This window comes from Pollicipes pollicipes, unplaced genomic scaffold (assembly GCF_011947565.3).
Source record: "Pollicipes pollicipes isolate AB1234 unplaced genomic scaffold, Ppol_2.1 Scaffold_6686;HRSCAF=7923_pilon_pilon_pilon, whole genome shotgun sequence".
Classification (NCBI taxonomy): Eukaryota; Metazoa; Arthropoda; class Thecostraca; order Pollicipedomorpha; family Pollicipedidae; genus Pollicipes; species Pollicipes pollicipes.
The window spans coordinates 21,713,471-21,734,719 of NW_023596921.1; the positions used below are offsets into that span (position 1 = coordinate 21,713,471).

General features: G+C 52.3%; 1 pseudogene; it reads right to left on the reverse strand.

Annotated features, from left to right (window-relative positions):
* Positions 1-1,688: 1,688 nt before the first annotated feature.
* On the reverse strand, positions 1,689-19,875 carry LOC119108056 (sodium- and chloride-dependent GABA transporter 1-like; annotated as a pseudogene).
* Positions 19,876-21,249: the final 1,374 nt, after the last annotated feature.

Genomic DNA, 21,249 nt, shown 5'->3' on the forward strand with positions numbered 1-21,249 from the left:
GGTGCTTAAAGTATTTTTGCCCGGACCACTTAGCTCCCGCACCTAGATAATGCAAACAGGGACCGACCGGTACATATTACATGTAGAAGACGCATACTTATGCTTTTAACGGAAAAGCGGATATGTCCCTAGACCGACAGAACTGCTGATATATATGCCGTTCGAGTCCTGATGCAGCGCATAGTAACTCCTGCGCCTTCGGTAAGACGGAAAGCAAAATATTTGACCTGGCGGATTAGGCTGCCGCATGGCGTGATATTGGCGCAGGAGAGACTATTTAGACGCGCCTCAGGCTTACCCAGCGTGTTGTGCTAACTGCTCTCACTGACGGCTTATGCACCTGATTATGCTTACGCACCTTCATCTTGGGTGCAACTGCTATGTTTATGTTGAAGTGACAAAATGAGGTCATGGGGAGCTTATGTTTTACCTGAAAACGCGTGTTAATGGAATGTGACGTTTTACGGGATAGTATAAGGATGCATAACTCGTTCTTCACTTGTTTAATATATGGAGATAGTTGTGAAACCAGACGAGATACAGGTGTCATTGCCAAGGCCCAGACAAATGCTCTCAGCCTTTAACCCAATGATCCTCTGACACTTGGCTGATGGTATGAACGGACTATATCCTTGTCACTTGCTCAGCGAAAACAGCTTCAGCTACTTTACCACCACTGCTTTGAGAGCAACGTGATGTCATGTTTTGTTCGTGAAGCAAGTTGTGTACGAATTATGTCCTTATGAGCAAATGAATCCGAAGGTTTGTCAAAATGACGATTTTTCAGTCGTCAGCATTCCGGCCTTAACACTAAATTACATCCCACTTAGACCTGGCATGAGCGCTTGCAAAGAGCTTGCTAGTGATATGCATAATTCATTTCTGATTGTCACTTGATAAAACGGTCGTCTGCAATTGGGAAAGCTCCACTTATGTGCAGCCAGTGGTCCCGGACGGGATACCAGCGCACAAGCTGCGGCAAGTTCAGAATACCCTCAAGTACTGTCAGCCAATCAGCATAGCTTTTACAAGGGCTCTGACAGACGTTCGAGCCTAAATCTTGCAGGCATTATCGTACAGAACGCGTTCCACAATAGAAGCAGAATTGTCCTCGTGATAACGTGTAGATTCAACTGCATCCGCTGGTCACAAACTAAGAGGACATCAGGTGTTTGGGGAAAATTCGAACATTCTGCGCGCATGAAGCAGCGCAGGTAATGAAAAACCTTCATCGCATTAGAGTGGCAACAAGCTTTCATGACGTTTGTCAGCAGTTGATGCAGCAATATTTTATACTAGAATAACTGAACGGGACACCTTTTTGGGACAAAGCTGGGATATTATTTTACGCCCTCCATAGCATGAGCATTTGCGCCATGGTCTCAACTTATAATTTTGTAGAAAAAAAAACATCTTAATTCATGAATGTTCCCAAGCTGCCCCACGAGCACGAGCTCAAATATTTCAGCCATCCAAAGCATAACCCTCCTTGCCGCAGGTACGTGTTTCGTTAGTCCGAGCACATCACGTCAATGATAAATTCATAATACAAGCCGAGTTTTCGCGCATGATGCGTATGGGAAACGCTCGCGAGGTACATGAACAGTATGAGGTCAGCAGACCACAGGTGTCAGCTTATCCTCCATTTGAGAGGGTCCACACTGCACTCAGGCGGCGCACTAAATGTCGCGAATGAGTCTACTTCACTACCAAGCTGAAAATACACAGTCAACCACAGTTACCAACAGCATTACCAACACCTTCAGAAAATGGAAGACCAACCGTGAAAACCCACTGGAAGACGCGTTGCAAGAAGAACTAGCAAGCACCACTACTCGCACGAGCTTAAGCGGTCCTCTCTATCGCACCTACTTACGCAGACACCCAACCCACGTCGGGTATGTCATGCTATCAAAACTACCCAGCTGTAAACGGCTTTCAAAAGGTCACCGATTGAACCAACACAGCGATACAGTCCAGAAAGCAGACCTCTTGTGTGCGTTTCGCACTGGAAGACTGGCGAACCCGTGCAGACGGGATTCCAGGAAGACAGGGTTGCTCCGCTGCGCATCGCAGCGGCGAGGCGGTGAACTGCAGCTGCTCAGATCGACCGCCAGGGCGACAACCGCGGACGATATCGACCGCCTGACGTCTGGCGGTCTTTTTCACATCAAAGCGAAATGGCTGGTGATCGTGCTTTTAGAGCATCGAGTCAAACTTGCCGACGTTTTTGTTGGTCACGTTGCCAATTTCGGGGCGGCAAATCGTTTTCAGTCGCTGAAATAACGTTTGACGTTATTAGGAAGGACCCCCGGTTTTCGACATTGTTGGGAACAATAGCCAGCCAGCAATATAACAGAAAGGCCAAGCAAAAAAAAAAAAACACATGGAGACCTTGTTGTTAGAGAAATATTGACAGCACAGTCTGCGGATTCCTCTTGACGATATTCCAAGCTCAGCTTTTGGGCGATTTGGCCCTCGCTGAAGCAACCAGTACTGTCGTTGAATAAAATTAGATCCCGTCAACCTTGTTCAAAGCCTCCTGGATGAGGTTTTCCCGCACTTAAAAAGTCAATCTAGGGGCCTGATGTTTTAAGAAAAGCAAAAACACCCTTATATTGCAGTGTGACCAAGCTTTTCGGGTCAGCAAAAGAATACGTTGGGAGGAAGAAAAACCAAGGACTGAAAAGTTTACAAAAGCTACACATTCTCAACTTAATGTTTTCCAAAGTCGCTCGTCACTTTACCTGGAAAGCTATACCAGAACGTCAAAACAGGTGTACCACATATTTTTCCCTACCATTAGCCAGCCTCTGATCGGCCAACAAAAGTCTCACCTCAGTGAAGGAGCCCTCTGCCTTCAAGAACGAGTAGATGAAGAACGTAGGTGGGCAGAGCATAGATGACAGGCCCAGCATGATGCCAATCAGGTGCGCCCACCACGGGTACTCATAGTTGACGTACTTGACGGGCGTGAAGTTGGCTACGTTGAACACGAATACGCCCTGTTGATGAATGGGGAGGTGAACCGAACACCAGAAATAAGGTGCGAAACTGATGACAGATGTGTCACAACCTTATGGGCGACACCGTGGTTCGATTGGTGACATATGATCTGAGGTCAACGACGAGCACCATGAGCCTCTTGTGAGTCAGTTCACTGCGTGTTGGATGCTATCCGGGAGCTGAATGTCTGGAAAATAAATGTGCTTGTTGCGCTAAATAGCAACACGCCTCCAACCGCCATCATACCGACAAATATCGGGTATTAGGGCTACGAGCGACAGAAGAATGCACCGCGTCTCGAAACTGAATGCAACAAATGGTTCGCGTTCATATTTATGATGCCTGCTCTACAGCGTTACATCACAAGAGTGGTTGGACGGCATATAATACGATTCTGATGAGATAGAGAGAGAGAGGAGAGAGAGAAGAGAGAGGAGAGAGAGATAGAGAGAGAAGAGAGAGAGAGAGAGAGAGAGAGAGAGGAGAGACGAGAGGAGAGAGAGAGAGAAGAGAGGAGAGAGAGAGAGAAGAGAGAGAGAGCGGAGAGAGAGAGAGAGAGAAGGAGAGAGAGGAGAGAGAGACAGAGAGAGAGAGAGAGAGAGAGAGAGAGAGAGAGAGAGAGAGAGAGAGGAGAAGAGAGAAGAGAAGGAGAGAGAGGAGAGAGAGAAGAGAGAGGAAGAGAGATAGAGAGAGAGAGAGAGAGAGAAGAGAGAGAGAGAGAGAGAGAGAGAGAGAGAGAGAGAGAGAGAGAGAGAGAGAGAGAGAGAGAGAGAGAGAGAGAGAGAGAGAGAGAGAGAGAGAGAGAGGAGAGAGAGAGAGAGAGAGAAGAGAGAGAGAGAGAGAGAGAGAGAGAGAGAGAGAGAGAGAGAGAGAGTGCACACCCCTGCTTACCAGCGTGATGGCAGGGCACACCACCGTCCAGCAGAGTTTGAACCAGAGGAACGGATAGTAGCCGACCATCTCCTTGATGGCGTCGAAGTAGCGGTTGACGCCGAAGCCCCAGCCGATGGCGATGCACTCGAAGAAGATGAGCGTGAGCAGCGCTAGCCCGGAGGCAGCGTAGTCCTCGAAGATGACCAGCACGTACATGCCGCCCTGAGGGAAGCATGCACGTGTCCTGGTGACAGCTGCGCGCCGCTACGGTCCAAGGCCGCCGGATGTGGGCTGGCATGCTCTCACAAATCCGGTGTGATTGTTAGGACAGCGGTGTGATCAAAGTCGATCGGATCGCGTTTTGTTCAAAACAATTGTAGTAAAACAAACTTCTTTTGGAAGTAATTTAACAAACATGAACAAACTGTTTATCTGTCGGAGCAAGCATCCCCAACTTGGGGCACAGCACCCCGTGTGACGCTCGTCTATTGTGTGTAACGAACTGACTACTAGATGGACGACGCAGCTTTTCATACGTCGTTGTGTTCAAAACTGCAGGTTTGGTCGTAAAGATTGCGAACATCTAGATCTTCTCTCACTTCCTCTTCTATCATATTCCGTCCGTCCGTCCGTCCCGGTGGCTCAGCTGGTTAGAGCGCCTGCCTTCCGATCCACCCACCCGTGACGGGGTGGGTTCGAGTTGCTTTAGGGCGCTCGCTATTTGCCCTTGACACGTGTGGCCTGCGGCCGGTGGCAGCGGTCGCGCTAAAGGTCGGCTGACTTCAGAGGGCAGGACGGACCGTACCGAGCGTTGCGGCACGTTAAGCTTTCGCCACCAAATTCTGCCGTTGATATGGAATTGCGCGATCGAATGGTAGGGGTCAGGGCTCACACAACAAGCACTGCTTAGCGTGAGCTCTGATTCCGAAAATCCACCAATTTAAAGGGTTCGGACCAAATCTTTAAAAAAATATTTCATTTCGTCCACGTCTTACTTGCTGTATTGATCAGGACAGCGGGATAAACAACATTACTGAACTTTTCCTAGCGAATTGTGGGTAACGCGACGGATACCTGGCATACCATGCAGAGGTTATCATATGGCACAAACTTCTATTGATCAAAATTAGCACGGTCTCGAGCGGGGATCACTTTGATTACCTTATCGCTCTCCCGAAATAATTTTGAGTGGTGTGGCGCAGCGGTACCAAACTTTGAGTGCTTCTAGACAATTGCATAGCTGATATTGTGGCGTAAACAATGCAGTTTTTTTGGTCACAGCCCTGTAGCGGTCGTCTAGACCACCTTCACCAGTAAGGTCAGTTCTTAGGCCAGCTTTTAAGTTATTGCGACAGCAGCTTTACACTAAGCCATGCAACTTAAGCATGGCTCCTCAGACAATCGAGCCATTCAGATTACAAGTGTAACTAATTCCCTAAACTTAAGCTCATTATGGAGATCAGACTTCCGTCAAAATCGAACAGCTTTTTGACTCAGACATATTTATGAGGCAGTTTCGACGCTTATCACGGATTCCTTGGTCAAACAGGCGATGCTGGATGAGTTACGTTCCCTTTAAGGACAGGAAAAGTCACTGAAATGAAATGACCTTGATCAACTTTCCGATCCGAAGAACTTGCTGCCTACGGTGGTTCTTGACTCTGACCTAAATTCAAGTACCAGTCTGAGTCGGAAATTTTGCGTTGCTTTGGATTTTTACTAGTCAGAATAGGCTATTTACTTAATGCAACTCTCACTGACCTTTCGCTTAGAAAAGCTATTTTGGTAAAACTTGGTTACGTGACAAGGTCTGAGTGAACTTTCAACGCTAGTTTTATATTTGACCATGTTTGACCTTAGCTAATGCAAGAGTCACGAACTTGATATGTGCAAATGTCACACAAACAGGCTCACGTAAAATTTTACCTACTCTGTGAATTTTGTGTCTCTAGCTCTCTAGCTTTTTGATAGCTGAGTGAGTCAAAATGACGTCAACTCAGTTGAGTCTTATTTTATACGAAGGGCATGGAAAGCGTTCAAAATTACGACAGTTGGAATGGAACCATAAACTCCGCGGGACGAAAATATAAGCCATCGATTCCTCAAAGTTCAGTTCAAAAAGAAATATTTGTCATGCTGGCCACAAGTAAGCAGGTGCCGTTTGCTTCAGATCGTTTGTTTAAACAGGAGAGTTCCAGAGCAAGTTGAGAGGGCAGTCACACGGTCAAGGGAGGCTAGAATTGTTTTCGCTGACCGATTGTGAACTGTGAAAGTGTGCAAGGTATAAAGTCTTCCGTCACCTTAACATATTTCAATCGTTGACCATATGTTTCAAGGCAGTGATTCGGGAGATTAGGCATGCATATATATATATATATATATATATATATATATATATATATATATATATATATAGCTACCGTAACGCCCACATCCCCATGTCATTGGTTAACAGTGAATTGAATATACATCTGTGCATGCTCAAATAAGCATAAGGCCCTTATCGTTGAACTATGGCGAAATGGTAACTGTGCAACAAGTCTTTGATTGATTTATGTCAACACATTGGACCCAGCCTTAGTTGATCAGTTGGGTACGTACCTCTGTGACCATGGATATTCCGATGAGGAAGGATAGAAAGCAGTAAATGGCGATGAACACTTCCTTCCTTTTGGGACGCCGCAGAATGTGTGGCACCTCGTCCACCACGGCCGTGATGAAGCCCTCCATCGTGCAGAACTGCCAGTCATGCAGACAGATCGACTGTCATCTCCGGCAACCGTCATACTCCGCAGCCCCCCCCCCCCCCCCCCCGAACACTGCTCCAAGCCATGTAGTGCCCAAAGTAACTTACTGCGCTTAACAACGGTCTTTAAGTCAGAGATAAACGTGGTATTCAAACAGGTACACACCACAGTATTTCGCGACAATAACATGACAGTGGGCAAAAGACCCCTCCCGCTTTTACAAGCAGACCTGTAGACCTGATGCCAAAGGCGGTCGTCATCAGACGGCTGCCACACGGCACCGGCATCCGACTGAACCTGACCCGACCCGAGCCCGGTCATCGACCTTCTCGCCAGCCCGGCCCGCTTACCTGAGAGTCCAAGCCGAGCATGAGCACCATCAGGAAGAACATGGCCGACCAGAGCGGACTGATGGGCAGCTGGAGGATGGCCGACGGGTACACGAGGAAGAGCAGGCCGGGGCCTGGCCGCACGGGGCAGCGGTCAGCCGACGCGCCAGACGCCGGCGGCCGCTCGCGGGACACCAGCGCGCCACACACCACGCGCTCGCGGGACACCAGCGCGCCACACACCGCACGCTGGCGGAATACCAGCGCGCCACACACCACGCGCTCGCGGGACACCAGCGCGCCACACACCACGCGCTCGCGGGACACCAGCGCGCCACACACCGCACGCTGGCGGAATACCAGCGCACCACACACCGCACGCTGGCGGAATACCAGCGTGCCACACACCGCACGCTGGCGGAATACCAGCGAGCCACACATTGCACGCTGGCGGAATGCCAGCGCGCCACACACCACGCGTTCGCGGGACACCAGCGCACCACACGCCGCACGACCGGTGACCCTAGTGGCGGTCTCAAAGGCAGGGCCATGACGCCACGCATCGCTTCTTATTCCGCGGGGGCGGCTGCTGCTGCTCTTTTAATACTCGCATATAAAATAACTGACCTTAGTTTCAACGATAGGTGTCACGTGCGCTCAACTGTGCTGTTTTGGCAATCGCATTCCTTCAAAAATCCAAAATATTTTCCGTATAATTATTTGCCATAAAAGCTTCAATGGGTGAAGGTCGCTTTGTTAGATCAGTTTTTCATTATCCTTATCAATCTGTGCGCCGAACGCCAGGTTCCTGATTTGTCGCTTACCAGCTGCTGCCACCTCCTCCACAGGCTTTCCCTGTATGGTCGCCATGTAGCCTATCACTGAGAAGATCACGAAGCCGGCGAATATGGAGGTGCACGAATTGATGCTGCATATCATCATGGCGTCCCTGCAAGGGAATGTAGTGATTAGATGAAGCCGGCAAAACGTCCTTTAGCAGTCGGTGCCGACCAGTGCAACACGGCCTTCCACAGACTCATCGATGGCTCAGACGTTGTGAATTAGCTTCTCTTGCGACAAGTACAAGAGGGATGACGGCTGTGAACTGGCTGAACATAGGCATTGTTCTTACGGAAAGCTTTGTAACGTGATAAACATATGGTCTCGGAAGCCTTGTTGTGTCTATGAATCGCAGCGCTTTGAGTTGAGCTGAGGCGCTTTCGCAACTGGACTTTCTCGCGCCAGACCTCGTATCAAGCTGCACACCAACCTGTGCACGTTGTTGTTGAACTTGTTATAACTCCCGAGCGCGATCAAGGAGCCCAGAGCCAGACCGTACGAGAAGAACACCTGCGTGGCGGCGTCGGTCCACACCTGGAACGGCAGCCGCTGCACGTCACCCGGGCCGGGCGGTCACGACCGCGCGCAGCTGGCGCAGCAACGCTGCACTCCGACTCATCCGAGGCACGCGACCAGCTCCCGCCAGGCGCCACGCGGATCACGCTGGAACGTGTGCCGGCAGGACCGGGCTTATGCTACGAAAGGGGGCGTGCCAGCGTGGTTCGAGACCGGGGCCGAGAGCACGGTCTCTGTTGTGTTTCAGCTGGGCCGTGCCAGATACCTGCCTTACCTTGATTTCGGAGAGCCTGCTGATGTCCGGCAGGATGTAGAACTTGATGCCCTCGATGGCGCCGGGCAGGGTCACTCCTCGTATCAGAAGTATGAACATCAAAACGTACGGGAACAGCGATGTAAAGTACACTACCTGAGGAACAAAGCGAAGATCATAAAAACAAAGCACAGGCATCATGTCTATCGTCAGGTTATGCACCTAACATTTCACGGTGAATGTGGCCCATATCGGCGGCCCGGAAGGAGCCATGTGATGGGCATCAACAGTCAAGCGGTGAGTCATCGCCTTCATCCACCTCGATCGGGAGCGTCAGATCCGCGGCAAAATTCCCTTCGCTGAGTGTTGTGGTATCTGCTGTACCTTGCCGGTGTACTTGACGCCTTTCCAGATGCAGAAGTAGCAGAAGACCCAGGCGAGGGCGAGGGTGCCGACCAGCTCCCAGCGAATCTCACCCACGTCGTCAATGCCCTTCGATATGCTGAGCGCTCGAATCCTGCGAGATGTGGCCTGTGTTATAACCAGGTCTGCCCGGCCCCATGCTGACAGCTGTAGAGCGCAGCGGGACAAGGACTCAAGGCAAGCCGGTGAAAACTCGCTACGTATTTCGTAATTTGTTAAGTGCATTTTTTAGGAACATTGTTCGCATAGATAAAACAGTAGTAATAGTCTTATTCTTCGGAGAAAAGCCAGGAGAATGGAGATTTAAGTACGTTGATATTTCGGGCCGCATGCCTTTATCAAAACAATATCAATGTTAAAACAACTTCAATTTCTAAAAACAGTTCCCACGAATGAGGATGACGAAACTGTTGAATGGTTACGCAAAGTTGACGTCATATTATCTTAGGTAAAAGGGGTTTTGAAAATTTAAAGTAGCCAGTGTCAGGTCCCGTTGCCTCCGTCCATAGAAAATGTCACTGGTCTAATAAAAAGGGAACGATGTAGATATGTTTGCAATGCCAAGGAAAGTACACTGCAGGAAAAGGTACAGTTAAACAGATCGTCGGCTTGCCATTAGACAGGACAGCTCCGTCAGCCCACCGCAAAAGGCGGCCGGAAACAAGTAAAAACCCACGCCAGCCACTTAGCCGAGTCTGGCAGCCCACATCAGCAAATAAGCATCATCCCACAGCCCAGCTGTATGCGACGCGACCAGAGGTCCCAGCGCGAGACTCACTCCCAGAACTCGCGGACCGGGTCGGTGATGTCCGCCTCAGGGATGGCGTTGGTGCCGATCATGCAGTACGAGGCGTTGGCGGTGCTGTTGAGCTGCTCGCTCCAGCAGTCCAGGTCCTTGCGCGTGTAGGGGCTGGCGCAGGTGGGCGCGTTCCACCAGTTGTTGCAGTCGCCCCACGGCAGCGCTGCGGGGGGGGGGGGGGCGGTCAGCAGAACCGGGCGGGCGGTGCAACGCCGCGGGCGGCGACAGCGCAGCCGGAATTGCAGCCGGCCCGCCGACATTGCAGCGTTTGCTAGCGGGGCGGATATGAGGACAGCTGAGATATGGCTGACGCACGGCCCGTTTAAGGTCGCTGATGACGCCTGACAGCCGTCACGCGGGAAGGCTCTGGCTCTTCTCGTCAGGCCCGTCTCGCTCAGGATGATCGAACGGGCCTGCTAGCTGCAGGCTTAAGGACGCTGCATGCGCGGCGAGGCGTTCGAGGCGGATGGAAGACAACTGGACGGGCATTGCCCTACCACAAACCAAAATAACTTCCAATGAGCACAATTAGGAGAGCATCCAAGCCAGGTCGTTGCTCAGCGTGTCTTCTTAAAACGCATTTTGTAACATCCTCCACACGTGATCCTTCAAAGATCATTTTACACCTATACGGACATCCTACGGTTATACTAGCGGTGCGGCCTCTTCGTCTTCGCCGTGCCTTACCGGCTCTGAAGGAGTTGAAAAAGTAAAAGAGTGCCCACGCCATGACGACGATGTAGTAGCTGTCCAGCCAGATGCACTGCATCACGGCTCCATAGCCGACACCTGGGGAGTGCAGAGGAGCGCTGTCAGAGCCAACCGAGGCCGCGGAATCGGTGTCGCGGGAAGTATTGAAGGGATTCCAAATCATGCGACCTTATGAACAGAGCTATGTTGTGGATGTCTCCACGTCATTGGTCCAACATTTGAGCGTTCGCTACACTGAATCAGCCAATCAATACCATGTATCACGTTTGGCACATACATCAATAATATTTCATGTCAAAATAAGAACGGCGCTATTCGGTTGACATTTCAAGTATGGCTTTTACTGTGCAGCATGGCAAACCTCTATGCCTTGCTCAAACTGTGAGGACTGCTGGTCTTGGGCTGCGATGATATTTGCTAAACATTGCCTTCATAACCGTCTTGCTCTTACTGTGCATTATACAGTACGGGTAATACGGAAAGCCAAAGAAATCATAACAGGATGAGCACTTGTATCTAAAATTCACATACAATCTCAGTCTAAAACCGGACCTCCAGATTAAACAAACCAAGCGCTGAAAGTGGTAAGCTAAAAATAAAATCAAGTTTATTGGACATTTGGTCCAAGCAACGCCCCCATCGACGAAATAACTTCTATTGTTTGGGCTGACTTCTTTCAGTGTGATCAGTCACAGCAAACATTGTTAGCAGGCCAACCTATTGTCGTTAGGTTGACGCAAAATCAGACGCGGTGTGGACCATTTACAAAAAAGTTCTTAAGCAAGTGATGTGGATAAAATGCCTCGAAAAATTCCTGCGTTAAGATGATCGTCTGAATGCCTCACTCGTCCACACGATGACTTGTATCTACGCTAAATGCGCAAAACACCCGCTTACCCCTAATTGCTTGCGATTGCTCCTTTGATACAGACAGCGTTTCATCCCGCATGCCCGCAGCGCTGGGCCTCGCAGAGTATGCTGCAGCCGTCAGTCATGAATCGGGTTCCCGCCCGCCCGGTTTGAGAACTCCTTCTGAGCACCACAGATACGCAGCTGAAGGGCCGTCTTGCTCACGGGAAAAATTAAGAAGATTGCCCGGGCATAGCCGGTGCCTTTCGCATGCCTGGTTTTGGTCATGTCTTCCTTTACCCTCTGCCCACACATTTCTGTTTCAGCCCAAGCCTTAAGCCCTCCCACAGTCTCAAGCACACCTCATGACTGCCACCGATTAATCTCTGTGTTCACCGCCGACAGGGCCTGGCGCGCGCGCGTGCGCTGCGACGCCTGCGTGTGTGCCGGCGGCAGCCTGCGCGTGTGCCAGCGCGGCGGGTGCGGGGATGATCGAGTATGTCGGCGACGGCGCGGCAGCCGCCGCCGAGGCCCATTCGTTACCATAATCCGAGCCTCCGGATCGCCGTCAACGACAGCTGGCGCGACCGAGGCGAACCCAGCCCAACGACCGCGACGGTGAGGTCTGAGTCGGTACCGTGACGGGGCTGAGAACGCTGAGCTGCGCTCGTCAAGTTCGTCTCTTCCCTGTTGAGCTCAGCCCAGCCTAGGCCGGCTTTACTTGAATGAAATCGGTTCTGCATATTTTAGCGGGTTTGACTGGCCAGACGAGGCTTACTTCAGCTCCTCTCATATCCTTTCAGATCGGCTGAAGTCGGCTCAGCCCAGCTCAGCACGGTTTGGCAACGCTCAGCTTAACTTAAAGCGACATGGTTCGGGGTGAGCACAGGCTATTTTAGCTCTACATGTCTTGACACTTCCATGTGGTTAATTCGATTTTTGCGTAGTGCAAATTTCCACCTCTTCGTGCTTGCTCAGTTCGAGTGAGATGTTTCCCAGCGATTGCCAACAACGGAGTGCGCTTGCACGAAAAGCGTGTCGCATGGTATGAATAACACATAACGGCATTCTGTCTACTTCCGCGCTGCGGATGACTTGGTGATCCTGTTTGGCAACCATGCCAGTCTGGACGTGCCGTTTATCCGAGCGCTTTACTGTTTCAGTCCTCCTCCTCATCCACACCACTCCTCTCCTCCCAGCGGGCAGCACCTCCCGCCCGCAGCACCACATCTCCTCCCCTCACCCGCATCCTTCGCTCCTCCCAGCGGGCAGCGCCTTCCGCCTGCAGCACCACACCTCCTCCCCCTCACCCGCCCCCTCCGCTCCTCCCAGCGGGCAGCCCCTCCTCCCGCAGCACTACACCTCCTTCCCTCACCCGCATCCTTCGCTCCTCCCAGCGGGCAGCGCCTTCCGCCTGCAGCACCACACCTCCTCCCCTCACCCGCCCCCTCCGCTCCTCCCAGCAGGCGGCGCCTCCCGCCCGCAGCACCACACCTCCTCCTCCTCACCCGCCCCTCCGCTCCTCTCAGCAGGCGGCGCCTGTCGCCTGTAGCACCACACCTCCTCCCTCCCACCCGCATCCTTCGCTCCTCCCAGCGGGCAGAGCCTTCCGCCTGCAGCACCACACCTCCTCCCTCTCACCCGCATCCTTCGCTCCTCCCAGCGGGCAGCGCCTCCCGCCCGCAGCACCACACCTCCTCCCTCTCACCCGCATCTTTCGCTCCTCCCAGCGGGCAGCGCCTTCCGCCTGTAGCACCACACCTCCTCCCTTCACCCGCCCCCTCCGCTCCTCCCAGCAGGCGGCGCCTCCCTCCCGCAGCACCACACCTCCTCCCCCTCACCCCGCCCCCTCCGCTCCTCCCAGCAGGCGGCGCCTCCCTCCCGCAGCACCACACCTCCTCCTCCTCACCCGCCCCCTCCGTTCCTCCCAGCAGGCGGCGCCTCCCTCCCGCAGCATCACACCTCCTCCCTCCCACCCGCATCCTTCGCTCCTCCCAGCGGGCAGCGCCTTCCGCCTGCAGCACCACACCTCCTCCCTCTCACCCGCCCCCTCCGCTCCTCCAAGCAGGCAGCGCCTGCCGCCTGCAGCAGCACACCTCCTCCCCTTCACCCGCCCCCTCCGCTCCTCCCAGCGGGCAGTGCCTTCCGCCCGCAGCACCATACCTCCTCCCCTTCACCCGCCCCCTCCGCTCCTCCCAGCGGGCGGCGCCGGCCGCCTGCAGCACCACACCTCCTCCCCTTCACCCGCCCCCTCCGCTCCTCCCAGCGGGCAGCGCCTTCCGCCTGCAGCACCACACCTCCTCCCCCTTATCCGCCCCTCCGCTCCTCCCAGCAGGCGGCGCCTGCCGCGGCGGCCGGCCCCGGCCCGGCCACGGCTGCCGTCTCCATCACGCCCCGCCCGGCGCCCATAAACCGGGCCGCCGGCGCCATTGAGCGGGCGTCGTAGCTGAGCCGGACGGCCAGCACGGGAGCGGCGCCGCCTCTGATGGATGGCTACCGAGTTTGGCCGCGCCAGCGCCGCTGAATTTGAGCACCCATCACTGACACTCGGCGGCCGACCGAGCTGCCAGCGCTGGCCGACCACAGGAGTCGTAAGGAGCGGGACGGGGTCTGGAGCTCTACAGAGCGGAAAGGCCGACTACAGGCGTCTTCAGGAGCGGGGCGGGGTCTGGAGCTATACAGAGTGGAGGAGCCGACCGGTACGACCCGCGCGTTAGACAATAGAGAGGTTTTTGGTCTTCTTTTAGCCTACGGTGTGGTGTTTTCTACGATATTTTTGGCACACTTAAGTTCCCCGGGATGATGTGGTTAAAACATGGCAGCAACAAGGTAACCTTTAGAATTACGCACTTTATACGGTCAAACACCTCGACACATGAGCGGAAACTAAGGCAGATGAGAACATAACCTCGAAAAATTAACGATACTTTTATAGCTATGGATGCATCAAAATGACGCTGGAAAATCCCATCCCCTTCGATGCGCTGTGTTCTATCACGTGCCCCGTACTTTAAACATCGCACACAGTCTGCGGAGGTCAAACGCTATTTTAAATGCCGGCCACGCCTGCCGAGTCCAGCTCACCTTTGAAGGCAGGGCTGATCTTCCAGACGCCGAGTCCACCGACGGACAGGTACTGGCCAAGCGACACCTCCAGCAGGAACATGGGCACGCCGCACGTGGCCACCGTCAGCAGGTACGGGATAAGGAACGCGCCTGCGAGTCGCGGGCCCGCGTCAGTCACCAGCCAGTCGACCGCGAGGGCACGGCCCCACACCGCTACGGTCGATGCACAGCGACGGGGAGGGCGACCGCCACAGAGGAGGACGGGAGGAGCAACCGCTACAGAGGAGGACGGGGGAGCGACCTCCACAGAGGAGGACGGGACGAGCGACCGCTACAAAGAAAGACGAGCGGGCGATCTCCACAGAGGAGGACGGGGAGGAGCGACTGTGTATGCGGGTTACGGGCTCTTTATCTGCTGACTATTAGGTTAACGTCACAAATACGATGCTGTGTACACAAATCGCAATGGATGTTGCGCGTGAAAAATAGCGCAAACCAAAAAGGCTTACGCCCACAGCACCGCGCACACACACACACACACACACACACACACACACACACCACACACACACACACACACACACACACACACACACACACACACACACACACACACACACACACACACACACACACACACACACACACACACACACACACACACACACACACACACACACACACACACACACACACACACACACACACACACACACACACATATATATATATATATATATATATATATATATATATATATATATATATATATATATATGAAATTAATATGGGACTTTATTTCGTGCAAAGCTAATTTATGCCTATCGAATTTCCTCTCCTTACCTTCCCTGGGAAAGCCGATTCTTTATTTCACATGATTGAATCCAGGACCTTTGATGGCTTTGTTGATGAGAGTAGCTTTCCATCCACTAGTGAGCCCCATCCACGCTGAGCGGTTAAGACAACAGATCACCATAAATTAGGTCCTGATCGAGTTGCTGCGTTGCCAGTAATCGGCCTGACTTTCTATTTGGCCCCAGCCCTGCCTGCGCAACGCATCGCCAATGGCTAAATTGTTAACAGCTCAGCACAAATTGCTTTTTTCAGGGAACATTCCATTCCTAAGTTAAACAATTTTAGCTTAAGTGCACGCACAAGTCTTTCTTTTCACAAACTTAAACCAAATCAGAGCCAATCTGTCTCGGCGGAAACGTTTCCAGTCACAATTCGCCTCAATTCGCAATTTCAGGTCTATCTCCGACCGCGATCCATATGGATCTGACGTTTCAGCTCTGGTCCACGTTGAATGTTGCATATAATACAAATACCCACTTTTACCAATGTTTAAACTAACAGTGGGCTCTTGAGTCCATTCTTAACTATTATTAAATTATATATAAACTCAACTATTATATCTTATCCAATTTTGTCACCTTATCCATTCCTAACGCGCGTCTTTTGAAGCTTTTCCGTAGGAGGCCCACCGGCGGCTGTGTTCCGTCCGTGAAGAGCGCCAGTCGGGCCTCGCCCGTCCCTGCTCGTGCTCCGGCCGGCAGCGGGCGACCCCGTCCGCCAGGCCGGGCCGCTGTTACGGCTACCGATCCGATCTGGCCGGCCAGCTCCACGCGCCGGCCAGCGGCGCCCAATCAATACCTCTCACACGCGGCCGGCGGCCGCCGCGCCGCCCGCCGGGAGAGACGGCGCGGCGCCGGCCGTACGACGGCGGAGCAGCCGGGCCGGCCGGCAGAGCGGAACGGTCGAGGAGGTGTGGCCGCTGGCGGAGGGAGCGAGGTGGGCCGGCCAGAGGCGTGAGAAGGAGATGAGAGAGTGTGCAGAGGTGATAAGGTGGAGGGAGGGGTGGGAAGTGGAGGGGATGGAGGTGAAGGAAGAGATAGAAATAAAGGGGATAGAGATGGAGGAACACACATACACACACAGAGGAGAGAGAGAGGGAGGGGGGAGAGGGGGAATGCCATGAATGACGACAGAGAGTAGGGGTAGCGACCCCATCGACCAGCGAACAGCGGAACGCTTCGCCACCGTTCTGACCTCCGCCATTTTTGTAGCAGAGGTACGGGAACCTCCAGACATTGCCGAGGCCGATCGCATAGCCGACGACGGACAGGACAAAGTCGAGCTTGCCGGACCACGTCTCCCGCTCCGGCTCCTCCGGCTTCAGCGATATCACCTGCAACAGCAGCAGTCACTCGTGCAGTGCGCGTGCCACGGGCGGAACACACCGCATGTCAAGCCGCGGGCGGTGCACGCGGTTCGTCACACCGGGTGTCACTGAGTGATGCCAGCAGCCGAGCGTCGGTCCGGGCTCTCTGCAGGCAGTGTGGCGCCACTCGTCGGGTCACCCGGCTGGCCAGACCTGCCCAGAGGCAGTCCGCCAGTCACTCTGAGAGTGTCCCCGGACCGTGCTGGGTCGGCGCTCAAACGCCTGTCTCCTGCCGCTCGTGTTATGTCATGTCATTGGGGCTTTACGACGCGCTCAGCTGCTGAGGCTATATGGCGTCGCCTGCCTCTCACCCCGGCAGGAAGGGCGGGCACTGCGAGGAATCGAACCCCATACCTCTGGTTTCCCAGACGTGCAGTAGCTATCGCGGACGCGTTAACCACTACACTAGCGGCACCCCCTCCTGCCGCTCCCGATCTCTTAAAATAGCGCGGCGGTATGTCTCAAGAGCATGGGGAGTGTTTACAATGATTTATCTAGATGAGATACCCGTGGTTGGGCTGTGTTGCGAGGTAGCGGCCTTTGCGTGCTGCACAAGTTGACAGGTGCCCGAGCAGATCAACAGCGGGCTGAGTAAATTCTTAGGAGAAATTACAGTATATTACCGCCGGTGTGGGTACGGACACGGGTCAGACGTCCTCGAAATACGGGGCGGATGAAATGTTACACATTGTTACTGTTCGCGCAGCTTCTAGTCGCAACGAGCTCCATTCACCCTACGTTTGCCATTATCAGCGGAAAAGAAGAAGGCTGTGTGTAAACACTCCAAAAACTCCTTCAGGGTTTGGAGCTAAAGCCACAGTCGGCAATAAAAACGGGTGCAGTACGGGGATCGGGCGAATTAGGCGCAGGCAACCCAACACTGAGGGTCTCTGTCGTGAAGTACGTCGGTGACTGAACCGTTTGTGTTCTGCTTTGTTGCATTTGTTTACAGAGGTTGATCTGTATGACTTCGAAAAAAAAACGCCTTTCGCTCAGACAAGGCTCCCGAAGTTTGTCATATCCAGGGGCGTAAGCACATAGTGGCCGCCGGGGCACGCCCTCGTCCCTCAGAACATTTGTTTCATGACTTGATATGTACACAAAACACATATTTACTCTGAATGATGATGAAAATATGAAATGATGAATAAAAATAGAGTAGACACGTAAAAGTATAACGAGCAGAGGACAGTGTTTTGCTCTCGTCTTCCGTCACGTAATAAATTTCGCGCGTGCGCAGCGCACTTAACGAAGTTTTCAGAGCTCCCCCGTCACGTGATCGAGCGCACGGCCTTGATCTTACGATATCATATGATGAAATATTAATGCTTCATGTGCGTGACAGGTATTGCCAGACTGATTGAATACTGACGCATAAAGCACAAACAAGGTCCGCCTATGCCAAAGTGTATGTGCTATGGATGGTTACAAAACCTGAACGTTAAACGAAAACGATCGACCTGGCCTTAGCTGGCGTATCGCATCATGTGCGGTTTGAAGAACGTGTAAGAAATTGCATGCTGTGTGTAGAAACATTTTCTGTCCATACAGTCATGTACACCATATGCATGGAACTTGGTCATATACCGTACACTATTTATCGTGGTAGCCGGCAGGCCTACTGGGAGAATCATTTTTAACTGCTTGAAGTGGCGCTAAACGACTCTTGGGCAGCAAAGGCATGAACGCTGCAATATTTATTTTCAAATTGGAAGTTCCACGAAACCTTGCATTTCCACACTCGGGCAATACAGTACGATCTGAGCCGACATACGCGATGCGCATTCATTATACACATCAGAAAACAGATGATTGGTTGATTGTCAGATTATTAGTATTTGGTATTCCTTCGCCTTAATTCTGTTTTCGACTATATCTCTCCCAGCCAGCAATGGTTATCTCAGAGCTGTCGGCGGCCCCGTAGTTTCGCAACATGAGTTGCGAGGAGAGGCTGAGCAATGCAAATGCCTCAATCTTCACCCCAAAATACGCCAACAAACGGGGTTCTCCTGGGATCTGACACGCTTTTTTCTCAAAGTTAGGTGAGCTGGAGCCCAAATTACAGGGCTGGCGATCTCCAACTGAATGGGGAAAATCATACAATACAGTACGATCAAACTACACCCATGACTGTGGATTACGTAGACAGGAAATAAATGGGCTGCGGTGGTCGTGTGACGCATCCCCGGCAAACCTCACCCGTGCACAGAGCCCCTCCTCTAGGGTTGTGATGACGCCCGGCCGTTCTGCCGGAGCGACCGTAGGACTGGCTAATGGCTGACGGCTACAACATTGCCAGTGAGGCAAGTCGCTGCGAGAGCTTTGGATACAGCAGTAAATATAAACAAAAACATTGCTAGTGTTTTACAAGACAGCAGGGTTTTCTTGAAGAAATTGCTGTGGATAGAAGAGGTCGTACACGAACCATGCTATGCATTTGCCGCAATAGCAGTTCCCTAGAGCCAAATAAGTCCTGGGCAGAATCGCATAAAAACAAAAGGAGCCTCTGAGATCTGTAGAGCACAGCTCAAAATAGATTATGCGTTCAAGAAGATTATTTGGCAAACTATGAGTTAATCTCATAAACTAGTAGATCCCTCACCACACTACGGAAATATTTAGGATTGTGAAAGATCATTGGGTGTCTCACCCAAAAAGTCCAATGGCTCACGGATCCCAGAATTTCGGGGGGTCCAAAATGTATGGCAAAACTTCCCCTACGGCATGTCGGACTCAAGACACAATGTCGCTTCATTCCGAGTCCCGAACACAATCTGAAACCAGGAGTCCGGAACTCACTCTGAGAGACAGTACCCACGGTACACGTCCGGGTAATAATCCCACCCACGGTACACATCCGGGTAATAATCCACTCTAAACAACCAGGAGTCCAGGACCCACCCCGAGTGACGCAGTACGCACGGCACACATCCGGGTAATAATCCCACCCTAAACAACCAGGAGTTCAGGGCCCACCCTGAGTGACGTAGTACGCACGGCACACATCCGGGTAATAATCTCACTCTAAACAACCAGGAGTCCAGGGCCCACCATTAGTGACATAGCACACACGGTTCACATCCGGGTAATAATCCCACCCACGGCACACATCCGGGTAATAATCCCACCCCAGACGGACCTGCGTGCTGGGCGTCTGCGGAGTAGCCATTGGCGCTGTTCAGGCTGTTGACGCAAGGGCCGGTGTCCAGCGCCAGCTTGTGCTGGCTGCGGTCGGCGGCCATCTTGCTGCCCTGGGCGGTTGTCAGCCGGTGCACGGCCTACGACCGGCGCTCATGTCCGACCAACAGCGGCCTCCTGAAACAGGAGCCTTGCTGGAGAACGTGGAACATCACACATGGCACACTGAAGCCCGAAACCATGAGACACGTGCTCATGTGAAACACAGCGTCCTGAAACAGGAGTCTTACTGGAGCACGTGGAACGTCACACATGGCACACTGAAACCCCGAAACCATGAGACACGTGCTCATGTGAGACACGGCCTCCTGAAACATGAACCCATGAAACACGAATACCTCCCAATATGCATGAAAATGTGTAACCTACAAATATTTCACATGGCGAATAAACGGCTACAATATATTAATTGAATAAATAAAATACATAATTCAAAGCCGCATAATTTGTGATATTATTCAACATTTGCTTTTGTGGTCGGCGTTCACAGATCACGCTGAGCTGAGAAAAGAAAGATTAGCGTCATTGGAATACCCTTCGAAGTACAGCCACGTGGCACACAGCCACAGCCACACAACACCACAGTTACGCGTCATACAGCCACAGCCACGCAACGCTACAACCACGTGCCGCACGTGTGGATGATTCTTTGCGTTCAGGACAGGGTTCGGAAAATCCAGACCGTCTTCTTGTGGCCCAATAGATCACACCTGTTATACATAGATAAAACACCTGGATCTAGCCTGTTGAAAAGAATTCATGGTTTGGCTTTAAGCAAATTTCCTATGGAGAACAGGACATATGGTGCGTTCGTGAAAAGTGAGGAATAGGATGAATTGCAAAATAAATAGTAATGCTAATAGATAAAACAATCGCTCCCGATCACAACTACCACTTAATTTAAATGAACGTCCTGAGCTGAATCCAAAGACATCACCAGCTACCTCTATGAAAACTCCACTCTAATGTGTTTTTGAGCCGTTTGCTACAGACAACGACCAGCTTCTCCGACCATTCAGTATCATGCCCAGGCTAAGTATGGGCACATTAAGATTGAAGATTTTAACACGCACCCGGGTGCCGGTTGAACACCCTTCGCTCGGAATGGGGTTAATTTGACTCTCCTGAGACCTCAAAAACTAACATAGCTAGGACACATCAAATTCACAGAGCAGATTGACTTTTACGTGAACTCCCTTAGTCGAAATTTGAAAGTTGTAGGTCACAACACCCTTGGGTCAAATGAGGTCAACCAAGGTCAAACTGCAGATTGATGTCTCAAGTGACCCCAGACCTTCGTGTGCAACCCACCGTGGAGCTAGATGTTTGTCCTAAGCAAATTGCCAGTGAGGCAGCAGCAGCACTGCCCTATTTTTACGGCGTGATTCGTTGCAGATAACAGTACAGACAACAAAAGG